Source organism: Jaculus jaculus, chromosome 3, assembly GCF_020740685.1.
Source record: "Jaculus jaculus isolate mJacJac1 chromosome 3, mJacJac1.mat.Y.cur, whole genome shotgun sequence".
NCBI classification, from domain to species: Eukaryota; Metazoa; Chordata; class Mammalia; order Rodentia; family Dipodidae; genus Jaculus; species Jaculus jaculus.
Window position 1 is genome coordinate 98,006,402 of NC_059104.1, and position 6,804 is coordinate 98,013,205.

The 6,804-nt window shown below is 43.8% G+C and overlaps 1 long non-coding RNA gene across 1 annotated transcript; it reads left to right on the top strand.

Annotated features, from left to right (window-relative positions):
* The first annotated feature begins 984 nt into the window (after positions 1–984).
* LOC123459290 lies at positions 985–2,445 on the top strand. The gene is made up of 2 exons (XR_006636194.1): positions 985–1,164; positions 2,203–2,445. It is a non-coding gene; the product is annotated as an uncharacterized LOC123459290 (long non-coding RNA).
* The last annotated feature ends 4,359 nt before the right edge of the window (positions 2,446–6,804 follow it).

Consider the following 6,804-nt stretch of genomic DNA (forward strand, 5'->3'; position numbering starts at 1 on the left):
CTGCCGCCTCAATTTCCTATACACCTCACTTTTTAGTAAAAGTGTGTATTTTGCTGAGTTTTTTTGGTCTCTTTCCCCCCTAGGCTGCTTTGGCGTGGTACCTACGCCGCCATCTTAACCTGCTTTCTTTTTTTGATGTAGGGTCTCACTCTACTTCAGGCTGACCTGGAATTCACTATGTAGACTTAGGGTGGCCACATTAGAAATAATGTGCACAGTGAACTCACCTACTCAATAAATTCAACAAGCATTGCTAAATAAAAATGGATGTGGGAAAATAAGTCAAAAATATTATAGAGAAATTGAGGGGTAACCCTTGAGTCTTATTCATTAAAACTTTAATTTTTCTTTTTATTCATTTGTTTGAGAAAGAGACAGAGAGAGGGAAAGAGAGAATGGGCACATCAGGGCCTCTAGCCACTCCAAAGGAACTCCAGATGCATGCACCCCCTTGTTATTCTGCCTTACGAGGGTCCTGGGGAATTGAACCAGGGTCATTTGGCTTTGCAGGCAAATGCCTTAACCGCTAAGCCGTCTCTCCAGCCCTGAGTCTTATTTTTAATTCCCTGCACCCTCCAAGCCAGGGTCTCATGTAACCTGGGATGGCCTCAAACTTGCTATATGGTCCAGGATGACCTTGAACTTCTGGTCTTTCCCTGACCCCACTTTCCAAGTGTGTATGATCACAGCTAACTTTTTGTGGCTCTATGCAGTGTTGGGGACCAAACTCAAGGTATTGTGCATGATGGGCAAATACTGTAGCAACAAATGAGCTGGGCTCAACACAGGGAGTTAAACCAACTACTTGGAGGGCAAATTCATTCTAACACCAAGAGAAAAACAGCTCTTAATCCTAGACTGCCACCTGCTGGTTAGCAATGAACTAAACATATCTGGGCGTTTTCATGTCTCCCATAATGGGGGGAAAACTGATAGAAGTTCAAATTATCTCGAATAAATAACATTACAACAAATAACATAAATTTTGACTAACCCTCCTCCCACCCCCCTTCTCCATCATCCCTTCCTCTGACTACACTTTGTTTTCATGTATTTTAGACAGAAAATGGGCCTCCTGCTGCTGCAAGTGAACTCCAGACATGTACCACTATGTAGCTGGCTTTATATCAGCATTGGGAAATGGAACCCAGGCCAACAGACTTTGTAAGCAAATGCCTTTAACCATTAAGTAGACATGGTGCTCAATAGCTTTGTCCATTTCTGGAGGGCATCCAGGACTTAGTATGTACTCATGCCAGGAATGGAAATATCACATTACAGAGTATTACCTCATAAAAGTACCTTTATTCAGGCTAGGGTTGGTGCTGCACAGTTTTTAATCCCAGCACTTGGGATCCAGAGGTAGGAGGACCACTGTGAATTCGAGGCTCCCATGAGATTACATAGTGAATTCTAGGTCAGCCTGGGCTACAATGAAGCCCTACATTGAAAAACAAAACAAAACAAAAAGTGCCTTTCATAGCCATGCTAGCCAGGTATACATTGGCTTGGATACAAAAGAGTAGAATGATCAGACAGAGCTCATGGACAAATTTTATGATCAGTGCCTCCTATGTTTTACAAACCAGTGATTAGTATTAGTGCTATGCCACAATGATAGTTCTCTAGAGAGAATGCTGTATTAATACCCTTCTGCTCCAAAATGAGTGTGTGCACAAGCACATGCATACACACACACACACACACGCACACACACACACACACACACACACAAAGTCACACGATTCCAGAATTTGCTAGTTCTTTGACAGGTGGTATCATTTGGTGGCTAAGGAATTAACCTTACTTCCATAATGACATGGTGTTGACATATCCTGCTCATGGTCCTTGTCAGTGCCAGGTCCTGGGGTGCTGAGTATTGCCACCTTTAGTAAAAGTGCCTATTCCAAGCCGGGCACGCCTTTAATCCCAGCACTCGGGAGGCAGAGGTAGGAGGATCGCCGTGAGTTCAAGGCCACCCTGAGACTACACAGATAATTCCAGGTCAGCCTGGACCAGAGTGAGACCCTACCTCGAACCCCCCCCCAAAAAAAAAAAGTGCCTATTCCTTGATTGAGATAGAGGTATTTGTCTGAGAAGGTTCCAGATCCAGTGGAGCTTCTTAATAAGCTACTGCTCATCCTGTCCTGGTGTGTAGTGGAGGCCTATGAAACCCAGCTGGGTCATCATTTTGTCCACTAGGTGTGCTGGGCATCAAAGTGAGGACATGCTGCTCTGGGACCCCAGTGGCAAGATTGCCCATAAGAAGCCCCTGTCTGACCGCATGACCATCGTGGAACCCAAAGATGAGATCCTTCCCACAGCTCCCTTCTCAGCCATGTCTCAGCCAGTTCCTACATAATAGCAAGGTCTTGACCACTGCAGCTGGAGGCTGGATATTGCTCTGTAAAGACATTTAATAAAATCTTGCACAAAGAAAAGTAACTCTAGCATCAGAAAGTCTTAGGTTCCAACTGTACACTCATTTTTATTGTAATACTAGCCAAATTATAGAATTAGCCTGGGTGCCCAAAGATGGGAGTATGAATAATGAAAATGTGGTATGTATGTACAATGAAGTATTATTTAGCCATAAAGAAGAATAAAACCATGCTATTTACAGGGAAATGGATAGAACTGTAGATGATCATGTGTAGCAAAATAATCCAGCCCCCCTAAGACACATACTGAACATTTTCTCATACATGTAGAATCTAGATTAAAGAGGGGCATGAAATTAGCTCCTTTTGTAGACAGTGTCTCATGTAGCCACACTAGTTACAAATTTTTATGCAGCTGAAGATAACCTTGATACTACTGCATCCTCAGTGTTGGATTACAAGTGTTACTTGCTATTCTTAACATATACAGATTATAAACAACAAGAAACAGGGCTGGAGAGGTGGCTTCACAGTTAGGGTGCTTGCTTGTGAAGCCAAAGGACCCCGTTTCAATCCCCCATGACCCATGTAAGCCAGATGTACAAGGTGACACATCTGTCTGGAGTTCATTTACAGCAGCTGAAGGGCCTGGCATGTCCATTCTATCCTTATATGCCTCTCTTTCCCTTTCTTCCTCTCTCCCTCAAATGGAATAAAATAAAAAGCTAAAATAACAATAAACAAGTAGAGGTGTAGGGAGAATGGGCAGGAGGGTTAAGGGAAAGAGATGGAAGAACAAATAGTAAAAATGAAGCTTCCAAGCAACCCTTGCTCAGAAGAGGCTAATTTTCTGACTAGTCATAAAGGCTTACAAAAACCTTCCAAAACTGAAGCTCAAAAGGTTGTTTGTTTGTTTGTTTTCTTTTAAATTTGAGGCTAGCCCACCTGAATGCCCTTTGTATGTGAGAGAGGAGGAGAGAGAGGTAGAGTTGATATGCCAGGACCTCCAGCCACTGCAATGAAACTCCAGATGTGTGCACCACCCTGTGTGCATGTGCAACCTTGCATGCTTGTGTGAATGTGCATTGGGAGTACATGGGACATGGAGAGTCAAACATGAGTCCTTGAGATCATATTTTTAAAAAATGAAGGTCAGTTAATTTGCACATCTGTGCAAGCATGCAGGCCTTAGGATGCCCGAGACAGCCAGAGTTGGACTCTCCAGATCCCATGTAAACAGGTGGACATAGTCATGCACAGCCGTAACCCATTCCCACAGAGGAGACCCAAGCATTGTCAAAGTCCTGCAAGTGTTGGAATCTGCAAGAAACTGGCTCAAAACATAGACTGGATAGACGTGTGCTGCAGAGCTATTGCACTCCAGCCACTGCAGCAAGTGTCTCCTGACACAAGTGAGTGTGTGAGGTGCCACATGACAGTACACCCACACCATACCACATAAACACCCACACACACAAAAGAAATATCACCATGTGTGATCTCTTTATATTTCTGCTCTGCAGCCTGGATAAACATATCTCCCTTTTTGTTGTTTTTTATTTCTCTGAGTGGTTTATTCTTAGTGTTTTGAGAAAAGGTCTCATGTACCCAAGGCTGGCCTTGAACACTTGTTCCTCATGTCCCCACCTCCCAAGTGCTAGGACCACAAGTGTGTACTACCACACTCAGCACTTCCCCTTTTAAACAAATGTTATTGCAGTCCGGTTCACATTGCTGGTAGAAATCACCCAACCAAGAATAGCTTCTGGGAAAAAGATTTATTTTGGCTTACAGGCTCGACGGGAAGATTCACGATGGCAGGGGGAATCGATGGCATGAGCAGAGGGTGGACATCACCCCCTGGCCAACATAAGATGGACAATAGAAACAGGAGGGTGTGCCAAACACTGGCAAGGGAAAACTGGCTTTAATACTCATAAGCCGGCCCCCAACAATACACTCCCTCCAGGAGGCATTAATTCCCACATCTCCATCAGCTAGGAACCTAGCTTTCAGAACACCTAAGTTTATGGGGGACACCTGAATCAAACCACCACAAATGTAGTTACTTCTCTTTGTTCTCCTTTCTGCAAAAGACAAGTCTTTCCTTGACTCAGGAAAGCCAAGGTAGGAGGATTGCAGGTTAAAGCATAGCCTGAGCTGCATAGCTAAACCCTATCTCAAAAAAGTTGTTGCTCCACACGAAGGCAAACCCTCCTGCGTGCATTTGTAATTTTATCCTTTTCTCTCTTAATCATTCTTCAAATTCTTAATCTTGCTATCCACATCTTCTTACCAAGATTTTAACATGTTCAAGCCTCTTGGATTAAAACAGATGGCCCTCTGCTCAAACTTACATTCTTCATAGCCCCTGATCCTTTCTATCCCTTCCAAAATCAACACAATAAAATTAGTATTATGAGTTTTTGTCAAAGAAAACTAGAATAATACAATGTATAAAGATACAGTGTATCCTTAAGACCAGTCACTCAGTCTCAAGATTCTGTCAAATGCCAAACAGGGTTCTAGAAAGTGAGTGGTGCTTACATTCCCTAGCCATAACCTAGAACTTGGGTGCCTTGCTCCTACTCCAGTGAGGCTTTCCCTCAGGGGCTTGCCTTCACCTGATGGCTGAATGCAGCATACACTTTTGACTTTGTAGTGGCCTCTTGGCTATGTTGCCCTTTGATTTCTCTTTCTTTTCTTTCTCGCTTTCCCTCTTTCTTTTTTCTTTTTCTTTCTTTCTTTCTTTTCTTTTCTTTTTTTTGAGGTAGGGTCTCACTCTGGTCCAGGCTGAATTAGACTTACCTATGTAGCCCTCAGGTCGGCCTCAAACTCATGGTGATCCTCCTATCTCTGCCTCCGGAGTACTGGGATTAAACGTGTGTGCCACTACGCTTAGCTTGGTTTCTTTTGCTTGCTCATACATCCCATTTCCTCCTCAGTTGACAAAGTGTGGTGCTTTTAACTTGCCATGGGTGGCACTCAGCATGGTCATGCAAAGGAAGTCCATGGAAAGCAAGCCTTCCCCAGGAGCACCCGCAATTTGTTGCAAAAAATAAATTGGGGTCAATAACAAATGCAAAACTTTTCAACATTTAGTAAGAGGCTACAGTTTCATGGAAGCAACTGCCAAGAGCATGACCATGGGGCACCCAGTGCAGAAATCAGACACAGGCTTGAAACCCCAGCTCTTTAGGAGCTAAGGCAGGAGGGTCACAAGTTCAAGGCCTGCCAGACTGTAGCAATGATGAGCAGTTGTATGAGACCCAGGCATGTTCTGGCTTTTTTTGCCTGGCTTTGCCTTCAGCCATGCAGAACAGGGTCCATCTCTGCCACCTGCTATCAGGCTGCTGGGACAATTTCACTGTGTGGGCATGCATTTGCAATCCCAGTCTACTTCAAATCTCTCTCATATGATTTAAAACTGCCCCACCCCACTTATATTATGCTGAGAAAAATACAAACACATTGAACACATCCTTTGCGGATACACTCAGTGAAATACAAACGGGAAAAAATGACCTAGAACAAGACACTATAGCAGCTCAAAGACAGGAGAGAGAAGTACGGGTCACAGGTCTCAACCTGAAGGTTGAGAGGTTGTCAAAGTCCAGGTTAATGCTTATAATGAGGCCAAGTATAAAATTAGGGGCACTCAGTGAAAAAGGGGCATGCCAGGACCTCTAGGCACTGTAAACTAACTTCAGACACATGAGCCACCTTGTACATCTGGCTTTATGTGGGTACTTGGACTCAAACCTGGGTCTTTAGGCTTTTTAGGCAAGCATCTTAACCCATGAGCCGCCATCTCCATTCCTGAACCCCATTCCTTTTTTCTTTTTCTTTTTTTTATTTTTTATTTTTATTTTTATTTTATTTTATTTTATTTATTTTTTTTTTTTGGAGGTAGGGTCTCACTCTGGCCCAGGCTGACCTGGAATTAACTCTGTAGTCTCAGGGTGGCCTTGAACTCATGGTGATCCTCTGACCTCTGCCTCCCGAGTGCTGGGATTAAAGGCGTGCACCACCACGCCCGGCACTTTTTCTTTTTCTTTTATTCGTTATGTATACAGCGATGTTCATACCATCGTTAGCCTCCTCCCTGTCATTCCCACTCTATAGGGACCCTTCTTGCTGGGTTGTGTGGATCGTGCATTGTGGGGTTAGTCATCAGTTATGGGTAAGAGGCAATGTCTCTGTGCATAATATCCCAACATGTGGCTCTAACAATCTTTTCGCCCCCTCTTCCCCAAATTTCCCTGAGCCATGTTGGGTTCATTATAGGTCTACTTCAGTGATGAGGTCTTGGGAGCCTCTGTGTCTCTGGATATCTGGTGTGGTAGGAGTTGAATGTTCTGACTATCTCCTTCACCCTTATGCTTGCCCAAGTTCTCCAAGAAAGGAACACTCTTGCTCATTT